Source organism: Pieris brassicae, unplaced genomic scaffold, assembly GCF_905147105.1.
Source record: "Pieris brassicae unplaced genomic scaffold, ilPieBrab1.1, whole genome shotgun sequence".
Taxonomy (NCBI): Eukaryota; Metazoa; Arthropoda; class Insecta; order Lepidoptera; family Pieridae; genus Pieris; species Pieris brassicae.
This window is the reverse complement of record NW_025576235.1, coordinates 35,001-59,118: the sequence shown is the minus strand read 5'-3', so window position 1 is coordinate 59,118 and position 24,118 is coordinate 35,001.

Sequence of the window (24,118 nt, the reverse complement as noted above, 5' to 3'; positions counted from 1 at the left end):
GATTAACTGTTAGTGGCTTTGGATTAGTGAAACTGTTTATAAATCGGTTTCGTTTATCTATTTCTCCTTGGTTTTACGAAAATACTGTTAATAAATTCGTTTTTTCAAAGATTAACTGTTATTGGCTTTGGATTAGTGAAACTGTTTATAAATCGGTTTCGTTTATCTATTTCTCTTGGTTTTACGAAAATACTGTTAATAAATGCGTTTTTTCAAAAGATTAACTGTTATTGGTTTTGGATTAGTGAAACTGTTTATAAATCGGTTTCGTTTATCTATTTCTCCTTGGTTTTACGAAAATACTGTTAATAAATGCGTTTTTTCAATATATTTACTGTTATTGGCTTTGGATTAGTGAAACTGTTTATAAATCGGTTTCGTTTATCTATTTCTCCTTGGTTTTACGAAAATACTGTTAATAAATGCGTTTTTTCAAAAGATTAACTGTTATTGGCTTTGGATTAGTGAAACTGGTTATAAATCGGTTTCGTTTATCTATTTCTCCTTGGTTTTACGAAAATACTGTTAATAAATGCGTTTTTTCAAAAGATTAACTGTTATTGGCTTTGGATTAGTGAAACTGTTTATAAATCGGTTTCGTTTATCTATTTCTCCTTGGTTTTACGAAAATACTGTTAATAAATGCGTTTTACAAAAGATTAACTGTTATTGGCTTTGGATTAGTGAAACTGTTTATAAATCGGTTTCGTTTATCTATTTCTCCTTGGTTTTACGAAAATACTGTTAATAAATGCGTTTTTTCAAAAGATTAACTGTTAGTGGCTTTGGATTAGTGAAACTGTTTATAAATCGGTTTCGTTTATCTATTTCTCCTTGGTTTAACGAAAATACTGTTAATAAACGCGTTTTTCAATATATTAACAGTTATTGGCTTTGGATTAGTGAAACTGTTTATAAATCGGTTTCGTTTATCTATTTCTCCTTGGTTTAACGAAAATACTGTTAATAAACGCGTTTTTCAATATATTAAAAGTTATTGGCTTTGGATTAGTGAAACTGTTTATAAATCGGTTTCGTTTATCTATTTCTCCTTGGTTTTATGAAAATACTGTTTATAAATGCGTTTTTTCAAAAGATTAACTGTTATTGGCTTTGGATTAGTGAAACTGTTTATAAATCGGTTTCGTTTATCTATTTCTCCTTGGTTTTACGAAAATACTGTTAATAAATGCGTTTTTTCAAAAGATTAACTGTTAGTGGCTTTTGATTAGTGAAACTGTTTATAAATCGGTTTCGTTTATCTATTTCTCCTTGGTTTTACGAAAATACTGTTAATAAATGCGTTTTTTCAAAAGATTAACTGTTATTGGCTTTGGATTAGTGAAACTGTTTATAAATCGGTTTCGTTTATCTATTTCTCCTTGGTTTTATGAAAATACTGTTTATAAATGCGTTTTTTCAAATGATTAACTGTTATTGGCTTTGGATTAGTGAAACTGTTTATAAATCGGTTTCGTTTATCTATTTCTCCTTGGTTTTACGAAAATACTGTTAATAAATGCGTTTTTTCAAAAGATTAACTGTTAGTGGCTTTGGATTAGTGAAACTGTTTATAAATCGGTTTCGTTTATCTATTTCTCCTTGGTTTTACGAAAATACTGTTAATAAATGCGTTTTTTCAAAAGATTAACTGTTATTGGCTTTGGATTAGTGAAACTGTTTATAAATCGGTTTCGTTTATCTATTTCTCCTTGGTTTTACGAAAATACTGTTAATAAATGCGTTTTTTCAAAAGATTAACTGTTATTGGCTTTGGATTAGTGAAACTGTTTATAAATCGGTTTCGTTTATCTATTTCTCCTTGGTTTTATGAAAATACTGTTTATAAATGCGTTTTTTCAAAAGATTAACTGTTATTGGCTTTGGATTAGTGAAACTGTTTATAAATCGGTTTCGTTTATCTATTTCTCCTTGGTTTTACGAAAATACTGTTAATAAATGCGTTTTTTCAAAAGATTAACTGTTATTGGCTTTGGATTAGTGAAACTGTTTATAAATCGGTTTCGTTTATCTATTTCTCTTGGTTTTACGAAAATACTGTTAATAAATACGTTTTTTCAAAAGATTAACAGTTATTGGCTTTGGATTAGTGAAACTGTTTATAAATCGGTTTCGTTTATCTATTTCTCTTGGTTTTACGAAAATACTGTTAATAAATGCGTTTTTTCAAAAGATTAACTGTTATTGGCTTTGGATTAGTGAAACTGTTTATAAATCGGTTTCGTTTATCTATTTCTCCTTGGTTTTACGAAAATACTGTTAATAAATGCGTTTTACAAAAGATTAACTGTTATTGGATTTGGATTAGTGAAACTGTTTATAAATCGGTTTCGTTTATCTATTTCTCCTTGGTTTAACGAAAATACTGTTAATAAATGCGTTTTTCAATATATTAACTGTTATTGGCTTTGGATTAGTGAAACTGTTTATAAATCGGTTTCGTTTATCTATTTCTCCTTGGTTTTACGAAAATACTGTTAATAAATGCGTTTTTTCAAAAGATTAACTGTTATTGGCTTTGGATTAGTGAAACTGTTTATAAATCGGTTTCGTTTATCTATTTCTCTTTGGTTTTACGAAAATACTGTTAATAAATGCGTTTTTTCAAAAGATTAACTGTTATTGGCTTTGGATTAGTGAAACTGTTTATAAATCGGTTTCGTTTATCTATTTCTCCTTGGTTTTACGAAAATACTGTTAATAAATGCGTTTTTTCAAAAGATTAACTGTTGTTGGCTTTGGATTAGTGAAACTGTTTATAAATCGGTTTCGTTTATCTATTTCTCTTGGTTTTACGAAAATACTGTTAATAAATACGTTTTTTCAAAAGATTAACAGTTATTGGCTTTGGATTAGTGAAACTGTTTATAAATCGGTTTCGTTTATCTATTCTCTTGGTTTTACGAAAATACTGTTAATAAATGCGTTTTTTCAAAAGATTAACTGTTATTGGCTTTGGATTAGTGAAACTGTTTATAAATCGGTTTCGTTTATCTATTTCTCCTTGGTTTTACGAAAATACTGTTAATAAATGCGTTTTTTCAAAAGATTAACTGTTATTGGATTTGGATTAGTGAAACTGTTTATAAATCGGTTTCGTTTATCTATTTCTCCTTGGTTTAACGAAAATACTGTTAATAAATGCGTTTTCAATATATTAACTGTTATTGGCTTTGGATTAGTGAAACTGTTTATAAATCGGTTTCGTTTATCTATTTCTCCTTGGTTTTACGAAAATACTGTTAATAAATGCGTTTTTTCAAAAGATTAACTGTTATTGGCTTTGGATTAGTGAAACTGTTTATAAATCGGTTTCGTTTATCTATTTCTCTTTGGTTTTACGAAAATACTGTTAATAAATGCGTTTTTTCAAAAGATTAACTGTTATTGGCTTTGGATTAGTGAAACTGTTTATAAATCGGTTTCGTTTATCTATTTCTCCTTGGTTTTACGAAAATACTGTTAATAAATGCGTTTTTTCAAAAGATTAACTGTTGTTGGCTTTGGATTAGTGAAACTGTTTATAAATCGGTTTCGTTTATCTATTTCTCCTTGGTTTTACGAAAATACTGTTAATAAATGCGTTTTTTTCAAAAGATTAACTGTTAGTGGCTTTGGATTAGTGAAACTGTTTATAAATCGGTTTCGTTTATCTATTTCTCTTGGTTTAACGAAAATACTGTTAATAAACGCGTTTTTCAATATATTAACTGTTATTGGCTTTGGATTAGTGAAACTGTTTATAAATCGGTTTCGTTTATCTATTTCTCCTTGGTTTTACGAAAATACTGTTAATAAATGCGTTTTTTCAAAAGATTAACTGTTAGTGGCTTTGGATTAGTGAAACTGTTTATAAATCGGTTTCGTTTATCTATTTCTCCTTGGTTTTACGAAAATACTGTTAATAAATTCGTTTTTTCAAAAGATTAACTGTTATTGGCTTTGGATTAGTGAAACTGTTTATAAATCGGTTTCGTTTATCTATTTCTCTTGGTTTTACGAAAATACTGTTAATAAACGCGTTTTTTCAAAAGATTAACTGTTATTGGCTTTGGATTAGTGAAACTGTTTATAAATCGGTTTCGTTTATCTATTTCTCCTTGGTTTTACGAAAATACTGTTAATAAATGCGTTTTTTCAAAAGATTAACTGTTATTGGCTTTGGATTAGTGAAACTGTTTATAAATCGGTTTCGTTTATCTATTTCTCTTGGTTTTACGAAAATACTGTTAATAAATTCGTTTTTTCAAAAGATTAACTGTTAGTGGCTTTGGATTAGTGAAACTGTTTATAAATCGGTTTCGTTTATCTATTTCTCCTTGGTTTTACGAAAATACTGTTAATAAATGCGTTTTTTCAAAAGATTAACTGTTAGTGGCTTTGGATTAGTGAAACTGTTTATAAATCGGTTTCGTTTATCTATTTCTCCTTGGTTTTACGAAAATACTGTTAATAAATGCGTTTTTTCAAAAGATTAACTGTTATTGGCTTTGGATTAGTGAAACTGTTTATAAATCGGTTTCGTTTATCTATTTCTCTTGGTTTTACGAAAATACTGTTAATAAATGCGTTTTTTCAAAAGATTAACTGTTATTGGCTTTGGATTAGTGAAACTGTTTATAAATCGGTTTCGTTTATCTATTTCTCCTTGGTTTTACGAAAATACTGTTAATAAATGCGTTTTTTCAAAAGATTAACTGTTAGTGGCTTTGGATTAGTGAAACTGTTTATAAATCGGTTTCCTTTATCTATTTCTCCTTGGTTTTACGAAAATACTGTTAATAAATGCGTTTTTCAATATATTAACTGTTATTGGCTTTGGATTAGTGAAACTGTTTATAAATCGGTTTCGTTTATCTATTTCTCCTTGGTTTTACGAAAATACTGTTAATAAATGCGTTTTTTCAAAAGATTAACTGTTATTGGCTTTGGATTAGTGAAACTGTTTATAAATCGGTTTCGTTTATCTATTTCTCCTTGGTTTTACGAAAATACTGTTAATAAATGCGTTTTTTCAAAAGATTAACTGTTGTTGGCTTTGGATTAGTGAAACTGTTTATAAATCGGTTTCGTTTATCTATTTCTCTTGGTTTTACGAAAATACTGTTAATAAATACGTTTTTTCAAAAGATTAACAGTTATTGGCTTTGGATTAGTGAAACTGTTTATAAATCGGTTTCGTTTATCTATTTCTCTTGGTTTTACGAAAATACTGTTAATAAATGCGTTTTTTCAAAAGATTAACTGTTATTGGCTTTGGATTAGTGAAACTGTTTATAAATCGGTTTCGTTTATCTATTTCTCCTTGGTTTTACGAAAATACTGTTAATAAATGCGTTTTACAAAAGATTAACTGTTATTGGATTTGGATTAGTGAAACTGTTTATAAATCGGTTTCGTTTATCTATTTCTCCTTGGTTTAACGAAAATACTGTTAATAAATGCGTTTTTCAATATATTAACTGTTATTGGCTTTGGATTAGTGAAACTGTTTATAAATCGGTTTCGTTTATCTATTTCTCCTTGGTTTTACGAAAATACTGTTAATAAATGCGTTTTTTTCAAAAGATTAACTGTTATTGGCTTTGGATTAGTGAAACTGTTTATAAATCGGTTTCGTTTATCTATTTCTCTTTGGTTTTACGAAAATACTGTTAATAAATGCGTTTTTTCAAAAGATTAACTGTTATTGGCTTTGGATTAGTGAAACTGTTTATAAATCGGTTTCGTTTATCTATTTCTCCTTGGTTTTACGAAAATACTGTTAATAAATGCGTTTTTTCAAAAGATTAACTGTTGTTGGCTTTGGATTAGTGAAACTGTTTATAAATCGGTTTCGTTTATCTATTTCTCCTTGGTTTTACGAAAATACTGTTAATAAATGCGTTTTTTCAAAAGATTAACTGTTAGTGGCTTTGGATTAGTGAAACTGTTTATAAATCGGTTTCGTTTATCTATTTCTCTTGGTTTAACGAAAATACTGTTAATAAACGCGTTTTTCAATATATTAACTGTTATTGGCTTTGGATTAGTGAAACTGTTTATAAATCGGTTTCGTTTATCTATTTCTCCTTGGTTTTACGAAAATACTGTTAATAAATGCGTTTTTTCAAAAGATTAACTGTTAGTGGCTTTGGATTAGTGAAACTGTTTATAAATCGGTTTCGTTTATCTATTTCTCCTTGGTTTTACGAAAATACTGTTAATAAATTCGTTTTTTCAAAAGATTAACTGTTATTGGCTTTGGATTAGTGAAACTGTTTATAAATCGGTTTCGTTTATCTATTTCTCTTGGTTTTACGAAAATACTGTTAATAAACGCGTTTTTTCAAAAGATTAACTGTAATTGGCTTTGGATTAGTGAAACTGTTTATAAATCGGTTTCGTTTATCTATTTCTCCTTGGTTTTACGAAAATACTGTTAATAAATGCGTTTTTTCAAAAGATTAACTGTTATTGGCTTTGGATTAGTGAAACTGTTTATAAATCGGTTTCGTTTATCTATTTCTCTTGGTTTTACGAAAATACTGTTAATAAATTCGTTTTTTCAAAAGATTAACTGTTAGTGGCTTTGGATTAGTGAAACTGTTTATAAATCGGTTTCGTTTATCTATTTCTCCTTGGTTTTACGAAAATACTGTTAATAAATGCGTTTTTTCAAAAGATTAACTGTTAGTGGCTTTGGATTAGTGAAACTGTTTATAAATCGGTTTCGTTTATCTATTTCTCCTTGGTTTTACGAAAATACTGTTAATAAATGCGTTTTTTCAAAAGATTAACTGTTATTGGCTTTGGATTAGTGAAACTGTTTATAAATCGGTTTCGTTTATCTATTTCTCTTGGTTTTACGAAAATACTGTTAATAAATGCGTTTTTTCAAAAGATTAACTGTTATTTATTGGCTTTGGATTAGTGAAACTGTTTATAAATCGGTTTCGTTTATCTATTTCTCCTTGGTTTTACGAAAATACTGTTAATAAATGCGTTTTTTCAAAAGATTAACTGTTAGTGGCTTTGGATTAGTGAAACTGTTTATAAATCGGTTTCGTTTATCTATTTCTCCTTGGTTTTACGAAAATACTGTTAATAAATGCGTTTTTCAATATATTAACTGTTATTGGCTTTGGATTAGTGAAACTGTTTATAAATCGGTTTTGTTTATCTATTTCTCCTTGGTTTTACGATAATACTGTTAATAAATGCGTTTTTCAATATATTAACTGTTATTGGCTTTGGATTAGTGAAACTGTTTATAAATCGGTTTCGTTTATCTATTTCTCCTTGGGTTTTACGAAAATACTGTTAATAAATGCGTTTTTTCAAAAGATTAACTGTTAGTGGCTTTGGATTAGTGAAACTGTTTATAAATCGGTTTCGTTTATCTATTTCTCTTGGTTTTACGAAAATACTGTTAATAAATGCGTTTTTCAAAAGATTAACTGTTATTGGCTTTGGATTAGTGAAACTGTTTATAAATCGGTTTCGTTTATCTATTTCTCCTTGGTTTTACGAAAATACTGTTAATAAATGCGTTTTTTCAAAAGATTAACTGTTAGTGGCTTTGGATTAGTGAAACTGTTTATAAATCGGTTTCGTTTATCTATTTCTCTTGGTTTAACGAAAATACTGTTAATAAATGCGTTTTTCAATATATTAACTGTTATTGGCTTTGGATTAGTGAAACTGTTTATAAATCGGTTTCGTTTATCTATTTCTCCTTGGTTTAACGAAAATACTGTTAATAAATGCGTTTTTCAATATATTAACAGTTATTGGCTTTGGATTAGTGAAACTGTTTATAAATCGGTTTCGTTTATCTATTTCTCCTTGGTTTTACGAAAATACTGTTAATAAATGCGTTTTTTCAAAAGATTAACTGTTATTGGCTTTGGATTAGTGAAACTGTTTATAAATCGGTTTCGTTTATCTATTTCTCTTTGGTTTTACGAAAATACTGTTAATAAATGCGTTTTTTCAAAAGATTAACTGTTATTGGCTTTGGATTAGTGAAACTGTTTATAAATCGGTTTCGTTTATCTATTTCTCCTTGGTTTTACGAAAATACTGTTAATAAATGCGTTTTTTCAAAAGATTAACTGTTATTGGCTTTAGATTAGTGAAACTGTTTATAAATCGGTTTCGTTTATCTATTTCTCCTTGGTTTTACGAAAATACTGTTAATAAATGCGTTTTTCAATATATTAACTGTTAGTGGCTTTGGATTAGTGAAACTGTTTATAAATCGGTTTCGTTTATCTATTTCTCCTTGGTTTAACGAAAATACTGTTAATAAACGCGTTTTTCAATATATTAACAGTTATTGGCTTTGGATTAGTGAAACTGTTTATAAATCGGTTTCGTTTATCTATTTCTCTTGGTTTTACGAAAATACTGTTAATAAATGCGTTTTTTCAAAAGATTAACTGTTATTGGCTTTGGATTAGTGAAACTGTTTATAAATCGGTTTCGTTTATCTATTTCTCCTTGGTTTTACGAAAATACTGTTAATAAATGCGTTTTTTCAAAAGATTAACTGTTAGTGGCTTTGGATTAGTGAAACTGTTTATAAATCGGTTTCGTTTATCTATTTCTCCTTGGTTTTACGAAAATACTGTTAATAAATTCGTTTTTTCAATATATTTACTGTTATTGGCTTTGGATTAGTGAAACTGTTTATAAATCGGTTTCGTTTATCTATTTCTCCTTGGTTTTACGAAAATACTGTTAATAAATGCGTTTTTTCAAAAGATTAACTGTTATTGGCTTTGGATTAGTGAAACTGTTTATAAATCGGTTTCGTTTATCTATTTCTCTTGGTTTTACGAAAATACTGTTAATAAATGCGTTTTTTCAAAAGATTAACTGTTATTGGCTTTGGATTAGTGAAACTGTTTATAAATCGGTTTCGTTTATCTATTTCTCCTTGGTTTTACGAAAATACTGTTAATAAATGCGTTTTTTCAAAAGATTAACTGTTATTGGCTTTGGATTAGTGAAACTGTTTATAAATCGGTTTCGTTTATCTATTTCTCTTGGTTTTACGAAAATACTGTTAATAAATGCGTTTTTTCAAAAGATTAACTGTTATTGTCTTTTGATTAGTGAAACTGTTTATAAATCGGTTTCGTTTATCTATATCTCTTGGTTTTACGAAAATACTGTTAATAAATGCGTTTTTCAATATATTAACAGTTATTGGCTTTGGATTAGTGAAACTGTTTATAAATCGGTTTCGTTTATCTATTTCTCCTTGGTTTTACGAAAATACTGTTAATAAATGCGTTTTTCAATATATTAACTGTTAGTGGCTTTGGATTAGTGAAACTGTTTATAAATCGGTTTCGTTTATCTATTTCTCCTTGGTTTTACGAAAATACTGTTAATAAATGCGTTTTTTTCAAAAGATTAACTGTTAGTGGCTTTGGATTAGTGAAACTGTTTATAAATCGGTTTCGTTTATCTATTTCTCCTTGGTTTAACGAAAATACTGTTAATAAATGCGTTTTACAAAAGATTAACTGTTATTGGCTTTGGATTAGTGAAACTGTTTATAAATCGGTTTCGTTTATCTATTTCTCCTTGGTTTAACGAAAATACTGTTAATAAATGCGTTTTTTCAAAAGATTAACTGTTATTGGCTTTGGATTAGTGAAACTGTTTATAAATCGGTTTCGTTTATCTATTTCTCCTTGGTTTTACGAAAATACTGTTAATAAATGCGTTTTTTCAAAAGATTAACTGTTATTGGCTTTGGATTAGTGAAACTGTTTATAAATCGGTTTCGTTTATCTATTTCTCTTGGTTTTACGAAAATACTGTTAATAAATGCGTTTTTTCAAAAGATTAACTGTTATTGGCTTTGGATTAGTGAAACTGTTTATAAATCGGTTTCGTTTATCTATTTCTCCTTGGTTTTACGAAAATACTGTTAATAAATGCGTTTTTTTCAAAAGATTAACTGTTAGTGGCTTTGGATTAGTGAAACTGTTTATAAATCGGTTTCGTTTATCTATTTCTCCTTGGTTTTACGAAAATACTGTTAATAAATGCGTTTTTTCAAAAGATTAACTGTTATTGGTTTTGGATTAGTTAAACTGTTTATAAATCGGTTTCGTTTATCTATTTCTCCTTGGTTTTACGAAAATACTGTTAATAAATTCGTTTTTTCAATATATTTACTGTTATTGGCTTTGGATTAGTGAAACTGTTTATAAATCGGTTTCGTTTATCTATTTCTCCTTGGTTTTACGAAAATACTGTTAATAAATGCGTTTTTTCAAAAGATTAACTGTTATTGGCTTTGGATTAGTGAAACTGTTTATAAATCGGTTTCGTTTATCTATTTCTCCTTGGTTTTACGAAAATACTGTTAATAAATGCGTTTTTCAAAAGATTAACTGTTATTGGCTTTGGATTAGTGAAACTGTTTATAAATCGGTTTCGTTTATCTATTTCTCCTTGGTTTTACGAAAATACTGTTAATAAATGCGTTTTACAAAAGATTAACTGTTATTGGCTTTGGATTAGTGAAACTGTTTATAAATCGGTTTCGTTTATCTATTTCTCCTTGGTTTTACGAAAATACTGTTAATAAATGCGTTTTTTCAAAAGATTAACTGTTATTGGCTTTGGATTAGTGACACTGTTTATAAATCGGTTTCGTTTATCTATTTCTCCTTGGTTTTACGAAAATACTGTTAATAAATGCGTTTTTCAAAAGATTAACTGTTATTGGCTTTGGATTAGTGACACTGTTTATAAATCGGTTTCGTTTATCTATTTCTCCTTGGTTTTACGAAAATACTGTTAATAAATGCGTTTTACAAAAGATTAACTGTTATTGGCTTTGGATTAGTGAAACTGTTTATAAATCGGTTTCGTTTATCTATTTCTCCTTGGTTTTACGAAAATACTGTTAATAAATGCGTTTTTTCAAAAGATTAACTGTTATTGGCTTTGGATTAGTGACACTGTTTATAAATCGGTTTCGTTTATCTATTTCTCTTGGTTTTACGAAAATACTGTTAATAAATGCGTTTTTTCAAAAGATTAACTGTTATTGGCTTTGGATTAGTGAAACTGTTTATAAATCGGTTTCGTTTATCTATTTCTCCTTGGTTTTACGAAAATACTGTTAATAAATGCGTTTTTTCAAAAGATTAACTGTTAGTGGCTTTGGATTAGTGAAACTGTTTATAAATCGGTTTCGTTTATCTATTTCTCCTTGGTTTAACGAAAATACTGTTAATAAATGCGTTTTTTCAAAAGATTAACTGTTAGTGGCTTTGGATTAGTGAAACTGTTTATAAATCGGTTTCGTTTATCTATTTCTCCTTGGTTTTACGAAAATACTGTTAATAAATGCGTTTTTTCAAAAGATTAACTGTTATTGGTTTTGGATTAGTGAAACTGTTTATAAATCGGTTTCGTTTATCTATTTCTCCTTGGTTTTATGAAAATACTGTTAATAAATGAGTTTTTCAAAAGATTAACTGTTATTGGCTTTGGATTAGTGAAACTGTTTATAAATCGGTTTCGTTTATCTATTTCTCCTTGGTTTTACGAAAATACTGTTAATAAATGCGTTTTTCAAAAGATTAACTGTTATTGGCTTTGGATTAGTGAAACTGTTTATAAATCGGTTTCGTTTATCTATTTCTCCTTGGTTTTACGAAAATACTGTTAATAAATGCGTTTTACAAAAGATTAACTGTTATTGGCTTTTGATTAGTGAAACTGTTTATAAATCGGTTTCGTTTATCTATTTCTCCTTGGTTTTACGAAAATACTGTTAATAAATGCGTTTTTTCAAAAGATTAACTGTTATTGGCTTTGGATTAGTGACACTGTTTATAAATCGGTTTCGTTTATCTATTTCTCCTTGGTTTTACGAAAATACTGTTAATAAATGCGTTTTTCAAAAGATTAACTGTTATTGGCTTTGGATTAGTGACACTGTTTATAAATCGGTTTCGTTTATCTATTTCTCCTTGGTTTTACGAAAATACTGTTAATAAATGCGTTTTTCAAAAGATTAACTGTTATTGGCTTTGGATTAGTGAAACTGTTTATAAATCGGTTTCGTTTATCTATTTCTCCTTGGTTTTACGAAAATACTGTTAATAAATGCGTTTTTTCAAAAGATTAACTGTTATTGGCTTTGGATTAGTGACACTGTTTATAAATCGGTTTCGTTTATCTATTTCTCTTGGTTTTACGAAAATACTGTTAATAAATGCGTTTTTTCAAAAGATTAACTGTTATTGGCTTTGGATTAGTGAAACTGTTTATAAATCGGTTTCGTTTATCTATTTCTCCTTGGTTTTACGAAAATACTGTTAATAAATGCGTTTTTTCAAAAGATTAACTGTTAGTGGCTTTGGATTAGTGAAACTGTTTATAAATCGGTTTCGTTTATCTATTTCTCCTTGGTTTAACGAAAATACTGTTAATAAATGCGTTTTTTCAAAAGATTAACTGTTAGTGGCTTTGGATTAGTGAAACTGTTTATAAATCGGTTTCGTTTATCTATTTCTCCTTGGTTTTACGAAAATACTGTTAATAAATGCGTTTTTTCAAAAGATTAACTGTTAGTGGCTTTGGATTAGTGAAACTGTTTATAAATCGGTTTCGTTTATCTATTTCTCCTTGGTTTTACGAAAATACTGTTAATAAATGCGTTTTTTCAAAAGATTAACTGTTATTGGCTTTGGATTAGTGAAACTGTTTATAAATCGGTTTCGTTTATCTATTTCTCTTGGTTTTACGAAAATACTGTTAATAAATGCGTTTTTTCAAAAGATTAACTGTTATTTATTGGCTTTGGATTAGTGAAACTGTTTATAAATCGGTTTCGTTTATCTATTTCTCCTTGGTTTTACGAAAATACTGTTAATAAATGCGTTTTTTCAAAAGATTAACTGTTAGTGGCTTTGGATTAGTGAAACTGTTTATAAATCGGTTTCGTTTATCTATTTCTCCTTGGTTTTACGAAAATACTGTTAATAAATGCGTTTTTCAATATATTAACTGTTATTGGCTTTGGATTAGTGAAACTGTTTATAAATCGGTTTTGTTTATCTATTTCTCCTTGGTTTTACGAAAATACTGTTAATAAATGCGTTTTTCAATATATTAACTGTTATTGGCTTTGGATTAGTGAAACTGTTTATAAATCGGTTTCGTTTATCTATTTCTCCTTGGTTTTACGAAAATACTGTTAATAAATGCGTTTTTTCAAAAGATTAACTGTTAGTGGCTTTGGATTAGTGAAACTGTTTATAAATCGGTTTCGTTTATCTATTTCTCTTGGTTTTACGAAAATACTGTTAATAAATGCGTTTTACAAAAGATTAACTGTTATTGGCTTTGGATTAGTGAAACTGTTTATAAATCGGTTTCGTTTATCTATTTCTCCTTGGTTTTACGAAAATACTGTTAATAAATGCGTTTTTTCAAAAGATTAACTGTTATTGGCTTTGGATTAGTGAAACTGTTTATAAATCGGTTTCGTTTATCTATTTCTCTTGGTTTAACGAAAATACTGTTAATAAACGCGTTTTTCAATATATTAACTGTTATTGGCTTTGGATTAGTGAAACTGTTTATAAATCGGTTTCGTTTATCTATTTCTCCTTGGTTTAACGAACATACTGTTAATAAATGCGTTTTTCAATATATTAACAGTTATTGGCTTTGGATTAGTGAAACTGTTTATAAATCGGTTTCGTTTATCTATTTCTCCTTGGTTTTACGAAAATACTGTTAATAAATGCGTTTTTTCAAAAGATTAACTGTTATTGGCTTTGGATTAGTGAAACTGTTTATAAATCGGTTTCGTTTATCTATTTCTCTTTGGTTTTACGAAAATACTGTTAATAAATGCGTTTTTTCAAAAGATTAACTGTTATTGGCTTTGGATTAGTGAAACTGTTTATAAATCGGTTTCGTTTATCTATTTCTCCTTGGTTTTACGAAAATACTGTTAATAAATGCGTTTTTTCAAAAGATTAACTGTTATTGGCTTTAGATTAGTGAAACTGTTTATAAATCGGTTTCGTTTATCTATTTCTCCTTGGTTTTACGAAAATACAGTTAATAAATGCGTTTTTCAATATATTAACTGTTAGTGGCTTTGGATTAGTGAAACTGTTTATAAATCGGTTTCGTTTATCTATTTCTCCTTGGTTTAACGAAAATACTGTTAATAAACGCGTTTTTCAATATATTAACAGTTATTGGCTTTGGATTAGTGAAACTGTTTATAAATCGGTTTCGTTTATCTATTTCTCTTGGTTTTACGAAAATACTGTTAATTAATCCGTTTTTTCAAAAGATTAACTGTTATTGGCTTTGGATTAGTGAAACTGTTTATAAATCGGTTTCGTTTATCTATTTCTCCTTGGTTTTACGAAAATACTGTTAATAAATGCGTTTTTTTCAAAAGATTAACTGTTAGTGGCTTTGGATTAGTGAAACTGTTTATAAATCGGTTTCGTTTATCTATTTCTCCTTGGTTTTACGAAAATACTGTTAATAAATGCGTTTTTTCAAAAGATTAACTGTTAGTGGCTTTGGATTAGTGAAACTGTTTATAAATCGGTTTCGTTTATCTATTTCTCCTTGGTTTTACGAAAATACTGTTAATAAATGCGTTTTTTCAAAAGATTAACTGTTATTGGCTTTGGATTAGTGAAACTGTTTATAAATCGGTTTCGTTTATCTATTTCTCTTGGTTTTACGAAAATACTGTTAATAAATGCGTTTTTTCAAAAGATTAACTGTTATTGGCTTTGGATTAGTGAAACTGTTTATAAATCGGTTTCGTTTATCTATTTCTCCTTGGTTTTACGAAAATACTGTTAATAAATGCGTTTTTTCAAAAGATTAACTGTTAGTGGCTTTGGATTAGTGAAACTGTTTATAAATCGGTTTCGTTTATCTATTTCTCTTGGTTTTACGAAAATACTGTTAATAAATGCGTTTTTTCAAAAGATTAACTGTTATTGTCTTTTGATTAGTGAAACTGTTTATAAATTGGTTTCGTTTATCTATATCTCTTGGTTTTACGAAAATACTGTTAATAAATGCGTTTTTCAATATATTAACAGTTATTGGCTTTGGATTAGTGAAACTGTTTATAAATCGGTTTCGTTTATCTATTTCTCCTTGGTTTTACGAAAATACTGTTAATAAATGCGTTTTTCAATATATTAACTGTTAGTGGCTTTGGATTAGTGAAACTGTTTATAAATCGGTTTCGTTTATCTATTTCTCCTTGGTTTTACGAAAATACTGTTAATAAATGCGTTTTTTTTCAAAAGATTAACTGTTAGTGGCTTTGGATTAGTGAAACTGTTTATAAATCGGTTTCGTTTATCTATTTCTCCTTGGTTTAACGAAAATACTGTTAATAAATGCGTTTTTTCAAAAGATTAACTGTTAGTGGCTTTGGATTAGTGAAACTGTTTATAAATCGGTTTCGTTTATCTATTTCTCCTTGGTTTTACGAAAATACTGTTAATAAATGCGTTTTTTCAAAAGATTAACTGTTAGTGGCTTTGGATTAGTGAAACTGTTTATAAATCGGTTTCGTTTATCTATTTCTCTTGGTTTTACGAAAATACTGTTAATAAATGCGTTTTTTCAAAAGATTAACTGTTATTGGCTTTGGATTAGTGAAACTGTTTATAAATCGGTTTCGTTTATCTATTTCTCCTTGGTTTTACGAAAATACTGTTAATAAATGCGTTTTTTCAAAAGATTAACTGTTAGTGGCTTTGGATTAGTGAAACTGTTTATAAATCGGTTTCGTTTATCTATTTCTCCTTGGTTTAACGAAAATACTGTTAATAAATGCGTTTTTTCAAAAGATTAACTGTTAGTGGCTTTGGATTAGTGAAACTGTTTATAAATCGGTTTCGTTTATCTATTTCTCCTTGGTTTTACGAAAATACTGTTAATAAATGCGTTTTTTCAAAAGATTAACTGTTATTGGTTTTGGATTAGTGAAACTGTTTATAAATCGGTTTCGTTTATCTATTTCTCCTTGGTTTTACGAAAATACTGTTAATAAATGCGTTTTTCAAAAGATTAACTGTTATTGGCTTTGGATTAGTGAAACTGTTTATAAATCGGTTTCGTTTATCTATTTCTCCTTGGTTTTACGAAAATACTGTTAATAAATGCGTTTTTCAAAAGATTAACTGTTATTGGCTTTGGATTAGTGAAACTGTTTATAAATCGGTTTCGTTTATCTATTTCTCCTTGGTTTTACGAAAATACTGTTAATAAATGCGTTTTACAAAAGATTAACTGTTATTGGCTTTGGATTAGTGAAACTGTTTATAAATCGGTTTCGTTTATCTATTTCTCCTTGGTTTTACGAAAATACTGTTAATAAATGCGTTTTTTCAAAAGATTAACTGTTATTGGCTTTGGATTAGTGAAACTGTTTATAAATCGGTTTCGTTTATCTATTTCTCCTTGGTTTTACGAAAATACTGTTAATAAATGCGTTTTTCAAAAGATTAACTGTTATTGGCTTTGGATTAGTGACACTGTTTATAAATCGGTTTCGTTTATCTATTTCTCCTTGGTTTTACGAAAATACTGTTAATAAATGCGTTTTACAAAAGATTAACTGTTATTGGCTTTGGATTAGTGAAACTGTTTATAAATCGGTTTCGTTTATCTATTTCTCCTTGGTTTTACGAAAATACTGTTAATAAATGCGTTTTTTCAAAAGATTAACTGTTATTGGCTTTGGATTAGTGACACTGTTTATAAATCGGTTTCGTTTATCTATTTCTCTTGGTTTTACGAAAATACTGTTAATAAATGCGTTTTTTCAAAAGATTAACTGTTATTGGCTTTGGATTAGTGAAACTGTTTATAAATCGGTTTCGTTTATCTATTTCTCCTTGGTTTTACGAAAATACTGTTAATAAATGCGTTTTTTCAAAAGATTAACTGTTAGTGGCTTTGGATTAGTGAAACTGTTTATAAATCGGTTTCGTTTATCTATTTCTCCTTGGTTTAACGAAAATACTGTTAATAAATGCGTTTTTTCAAAAGATTAACTGTTAGTGGCTTTGGATTAGTGAAACTGTTTATAAATCGGTTTCGTTTATCTATTTCTCCTTGGTTTTACGAAAATACTGTTAATAAATGCGTTTTTTCAAAAGATTAACTGTTAGTGGCTTTGGATTAGTGAAACTGTTTATAAATCGGTTTCGTTTATCTATTTCTCCTTGGTTTTACGAAAATACTGTTAATAAATGCGTTTTTTCAAAAGATTAACTGTTATTGGCTTTGGATTAGTGAAACTGTTTATAAATCGGTTTCGTTTATCTATTTCTCTTGGTTTTACGAAAATACTGTTAATAAATGCGTTTTTTCAAAAGATTAACTGTTATTTATTGGCTTTGGATTAGTGAAACTGTTTATAAATCGGTTTCGTTTATCTATTTCTCCTTGGTTTTACGAAAATACTGTTAATAAATGCGTTTTTTCAAAAGATTAACTGTTAGTGGCTTTGGATTAGTGAAACTGTTTATAAATCGGTTTCGTTTATCTATTTCTCCTTGGTTTTACGAAAATACTGTTAATAAATGCGTTTTTCAATATATTAACTGTTATTGGCTTTGGATTAGTGAAACTGTTTATAAATCGGTTTTGTTTATCTATTTCTCCTTGGTTTTACGAAAATACTGTTAATAAATGCGTTTTTCAATATATTAACTGTTATTGGCTTTGGATTAGTGAAACTGTTTATAAATCGGTTTCGTTTATCTATTTCTCCTTGGTTTTACGAAAATACTGTTAATAAATGCGTTTTTTCAAAAGATTAACTGTTAGTGGCTTTGGATTAGTGAAACTGTTTATAAATCGGTTTCGTTTATCTATTTCTCTTGGTTTTACGAAAATACTGTTAATAAATGCGTTTTACAAAAGATTAACTGTTATTGGCTTTGGATTAGTGAAACTGTTTATAAATCGGTTTCGTTTATCTATTTCTCCTTGGTTTTACGAAAATACTGTTAATAAATGCGTTTTTTCAAAAGATTAACTGTTAGTGGCTTTGGATTAGTGAAACTGTTTATAAATCGGTTTCGTTTATCTATTTCTCTTGGTTTAACGAAAATACTGTTAATAAATGCGTTTTTCAATATATTAACTGTTATTGGCTTTGGATTAGTGAAACTGTTTATAAATCGGTTTCGTTTATCTATTTCTCCTTGGTTTAACGAAAATACTGTTAATAAATGCGTTTTTCAATATATTAACAGTTATTGGCTTTGGATTAGTGAAACTGTTTATAAATCGGTTTCGTTTATCTATTTCTCCTTGGTTTTACGAAAATACTGTTAATAAATGCGTTTTTTCAAAAGATTAACTGTTATTGGCTTTGGATTAGTGAAACTGTTTATAAATCGGTTTCGTTTATCTATTTCTCTTTGGTTTTACGAAAATACTGTTAATAAATGCGTTTTTTCAAAAGATTAACTGTTATTGGCTTTGGATTAGTGAAACTGTTTATAAATCGGTTTCGTTTATCTATTTCTCCTTGGTTTTACGAAAATACTGTTAATAAATGCGTTTTTTCAAAAGATTAACTGTTATTGGCTTTAGATTAGTGAAACTGTTTATAAATCGGTTTCGTTTATCTATTTCTCCTTGGTTTTACGAAAATACAGTTAATAAATGCGTTTTTCAATATATTAACTGTTAGTGGCTTTGGATTAGTGAAACTGTTTATAAATCGGTTTCGTTTATCTATTTCTCCTTGGTTTAACGAAAATACTGTTAATAAACGCGTTTTTCAATATATTAACAGTTATTGGCTTTGGATTAGTGAAACTGTTTATAAATCGGTTTCGTTTATCTATTTCTCTTGGTTTTACGAAAATACTGTTAATAAATCCGTTTTTTCAAAAGATTAACTGTTATTGGCTTTGGATTAGTGAAACTGTTTATAAATCGGTTTCGTTTATCTATTTCTCCTTGGTTTTACGAAAATACTGTTAATAAATGCGTTTTTTCAAAAGATTAACTGTTAGTGGCTTTGGATTAGTGAAACTGTTTATAAATCGGTTTCGTTTATCTATTTCTCCTTGGTTTTACGAAAATACTGTTAATAAATGCGTTTTTTCAAAAGATTAACTGTTAGTGGCTTTGGATTAGTGAAACTGTTTATAAATCGGTTTCGTTTATCTATTTCTCCTTGGTTTTACGAAAATACTGTTAATAAATGCGTTTTTTCAAAAGATTAACTGTTATTGGCTTTGGATTAGTGAAACTGTTTATAAATCGGTTTCGTTTATCTATTTCTCTTGGTTTTACGAAAATACTGTTAATAAATGCGTTTTTTCAAAAGATTAACTGTTATTGGCTTTGGATTAGTGAAACTGTTTATAAATCGGTTTCGTTTATCTATTTCTCCTTGGTTTTACGAAAATACTGTTAATAAATGCGTTTTTTCAAAAGATTAACTGTTAGTGGCTTTGGATTAGTGAAACTGTTTATAAATCGGTTTCGTTTATCTATTTCTCTTGGTTTTACGAAAATACTGTTAATAAATGCGTTTTTTCAAAAGATTAACTGTTATTGTCTTTTGATTAGTGAAACTGTTTATAAATTGGTTTCGTTTATCTATATCTCTTGGTTTTACGAAAATACTGTTAATAAATGCGTTTTTCAATATATTAACAGTTATTGGCTTTGGATTAGTGAAACTGTTTATAAATCGGTTTCGTTTATCTATTTCTCCTTGGTTTTACGAAAATACTGTTAATAAATGCGTTTTTCAATATATTAACTGTTAGTGGCTTTGGATTAGTGAAACTGTTTATAAATCGGTTTCGTTTATCTATTTCTCCTTGGTTTTACGAAAATACTGTTAATAAATGCGTTTTTTTCAAAAGATTAACTGTTAGTGGCTTTGGATTAGTGAAACTGTTTATAAATCGGTTTCGTTTATCTATTTCTCCTTGGTTTAACGAAAATACTGTTAATAAATGCGTTTTTTCAAAAGATTAACTGTTAGTGGCTTTGGATTAGTGAAACTGTTTATAAATCGGTTTCGTTTATCTATTTCTCCTTGGTTTTACGAAAATACTGTTAATAAATGCGTTTTTTCAAAAGATTAACTGTTATTGGCTTTGGATTAGTGAAACTGTTTATAAATCGGTTTCGTTTATCTATTTCTCTTGGTTTTACGAAAATACTGTTAATAAATGCGTTTTTTCAAAAGATTAACTGTTATTGGCTTTGGATTAGTGAAACTGTTTATAAATCGGTTTCGTTTATCTATTTCTCCTTGGTTTTACGAAAATACTGTTAATAAATGCGTTTTTTCAAAAGATTAACTGTTAGTGGCTTTGGATTAGTGAAACTGTTTATAAATCGGTTTCGTTTATCTATTTCTCTTGGTTTTATGAAAATACAGTTAATAAATGCGTTTTTCAATATATTAACAGTTATTGGCTTTGGATTAGTGAAACTGTTTATAAATCGGTTTCGTTTATCTATTTCTCCTTGGTTTAACGAAAATACTGTTAATAAATGCGTTTTTTCAAAAGATTAACTGTTATTGGCTTTGGATTAGTGAAACTGTTTATAAATCGGTTTCGTTTATCTATTTCTCCTTGGTTTTACGAAAATACTGTTAATAAATGCGTTTTTCAAAAGATTAACTGTTATTGGCTTTGGATTAGTGAAACTGTTTATAAATCGGTTTCGTTTATCTATTTCTCCTTGGTTTTACGAAAATACTGTTAATAAATGCGTTTTACAAAAGATTAACTGTTATTGGCTTTGGATTAGTGAAACTGTTTATAAATCGGTTTCGTTTATCTATTTCTCCTTGGTTTTACGAAAATACTGTTAATAAATGCGTTTTTTCAAAAGATTAACTGTTATTGGCTTTGGATTAGTGAAACTGTTTATAAATCGGTTTCGTTTATCTATTTCTCTTGGTTTTACGAAAATACTGTTAATAAATGCGTTTTTTCAAAAGATTAACTGTTATTGGCTTTGGATTAGTGAAACTGTTTATAAATCGGTTTCGTTTATCTATTTCTCCTTGGTTTTACGAAAATACTGTTAATAAATGCGTTTTTTCAAAAGATTAACTGTTAGTGGCTTTGGATTAGTGAAACTGTTTATAAATCGGTTTCGTTTATCTATTTCTCCTTGGTTTTACGAAAATACTGTTAATAAATGCGTTTTTTCAAAAGATTAACTGTTATTGGTTTTGGATTAGTGAAACTGTTTATAAATCGGTTTCGTTTATCTATTTCTCCTTGGTTTTACGAAAATACTGTTAATAAATTCGTTTTTTCAATATATTTACTGTTATTGGCTTTGGATTAGTGAAACTGTTTATAAATCGGTTTCGTTTATCTATTTCTCCTTGGTTTTACGAAAATACTGTTAATAAATGCGTTTTTTCAAAAGATTAACTGTTATTGGCTTTGGATTAGTGACACTGTTTATAAATCGGTTTCGTTTATCTATTTCTCTTGGTTTTACGAAAATACTGTTAATAAATGCGTTTTTTCAAAAGATTAACTGTTATTGGCTTTGGATTAGTGAAACTGTTTATAAATCGGTTTCGTTTATCTATTTCTCCTTGGTTTTACGAAAATACTGTTAATAAATGCGTTTTTTCAAAAGATTAACTGTTAGTGGCTTTGGATTAGTGAAACTGTTTATAAATCGGTTTCGTTTATCTATTTCTCTTGGTTTTATGAAAATACAGTTAATAAATGCGTTTTTCAATATATTAACAGTTATTGGCTTTGGATTAGTGAAACTGTTTATAAATCGGTTTCGTTTATCTATTTCTCCTTGGTTTAACGAAAATACTGTTAATAAATGCGTTTTTTCAAAAGATTAACTGTTATTGGCTTTGGATTAGTGAAACTGTTTATAAATCGGTTTCGTTTATCTATTTCTCCTTGGTTTTACGAAAATACTGTTAATAAATGCGTTTTTCAAAAGATTAACTGTTATTGGCTTTGGATTAGTGAAACTGTTTATAAATCGGTTTCGTTTATCTATTTCTCCTTGGTTTTACGAAAATACTGTTAATAAATGCGTTTTACAAAAGATTAACTGTTATTGGCTTTGGATTAGTGAAACTGTTTATAAATCGGTTTCGTTTATCTATTTCTCCTTGGTTTTACGAAAATACTGTTAATAAATGCGTTTTTTCAAAAGATTAACTGTTAGTGGCTTTGGATTAGTGAAACTGTTTATAAATCGGTTTCGTTTATCTATTTCTCCTTGGTTTTACGAAAATACTGTTAATAAATGCGTTTTTTCAAAAGATTAACTGTTATTGGCTTTGGATTAGTGACACTGTTTATAAATCGGTTTCGTTTATCTATTTCTCTTGGTTTTACGAAAATAATGTTAATAAATGCGTTTTTTCAAAAGATTAACTGTTATTGGCTTTGGATTAGTGAAACTGTTTATAAATCGGTTTCGTTTATCTATTTCTCCTTGGTTTTACGAAAATACTGTTAATAAATGCGTTTTACAAAAGATTAACTGTTATTGGCTTTGGATTAGTGAAACTGTTTATAAATCGGTTTCGTTTATCTATTTCTCCTTGGTTTTACGAAAATACTGTTAATAAATGCGTTTTTTCAAAAGATTAACTGTTATTGGCTTTGGATTAGTGAAACTGTTTATAAATCGGTTTCGTTTATCTATTTCTCCTTGGTTTTACGAAAATACTGTTAATAAATGCGTTTTTCAAAAGATTAACTGTTATTGGCTTTGGATTAGTGAAACTGTTTATAAATCGGTTTCGTTTATCTATTTCTCCTTGGTTTTACGAAAATACTGTTAATAAATGCGTTTTACAAAAGATTAACTGTTATTGGCTTTGGATTAGTGAAACTGTTTATAAATCGGTTTCGTTTATCTATTTCTCCTTGGTTTTACGAAAATACTGTTAATAAATGCGTTTTTTCAAAAGATTAACTGTTATTGGCTTTGGATTAGTGACACTGTTTATAAATCGGTTTCGTTTATCTATTTCTCCTTGGTTTTACGAAAATACTGTTAATAAATGCGTTTTTCAAAAGATTAACTGTTATTGGCTTTGGATTAGTGACACTGTTTATAAATCGGTTTCGTTTATCTATTTCTCCTTGGTTTTACGAAAATACTGTTAATAAATGCGTTTTACAAAAGATTAACTGTTATTGGCTTTGGATTAGTGAAACTGTTTATAAATCGGTTTCGTTTATCTATTTCTCCTTGGTTTTACGAAAATACTGTTAATAAATGCGTTTTTTCAAAAGATTAACTGTTATTGGCTTTGGATTAGTGAAACTGTTTATAAATCGGTTTCGTTTATCTATTTCTCTTGGTTTTACGAAAATACTGTTAATAAATGCGTTTTTTCAAAAGATTAACTGTTATTGGCTTTGGATTAGTGAAACTGTTTATAAATCGGTTTCGTTTATCTATTTCTCCTTGGTTTTACGAAAATACTGTTAATAAATGCGTTTTTTCAAAAGATTAACTGTTAGTGGCTTTGGATTAGTGAAACTGTTTATAAATCGGTTTCGTTTATCTATTTCTCTTGGTTTTATGAAAATACAGTTAATAAATGCGTTTTTCAATATATTAACAGTTATTGGCTTTGGATTAGTGAAACTGTTTATAAATCGGTTTCGTTTATCTATTTCTCCTTGGTTTAACGAAAATACTGTTAATAAATGCGTTTTTTCAAAAGATTAACTGTTATTGGCTTTGGATTAGTGAAACTGTTTATAAATCGGTTTCGTTTATCTATTTCTCCTTGGTTTTACGAAAATACTGTTAATAAATGCGTTTTTCAAAAGATTAACTGTTATTGGCTTTGGATTAGTGAAACTGTTTATAAATCGGTTTCGTTTATCTATTTCTCCTTGGTTTTACGAAAATACTGTTAATAAATGCGTTTTACAAAAGATTAACTGTTATTGGCTTTGGATTAGTGAAACTGTTTATAAATCGGTTTCGTTTATCTATTTCTCCTTGGTTTTACGAAAATACTGTTAATAAATGCGTTTTTTCAAAAGATTAACTGTTAGTG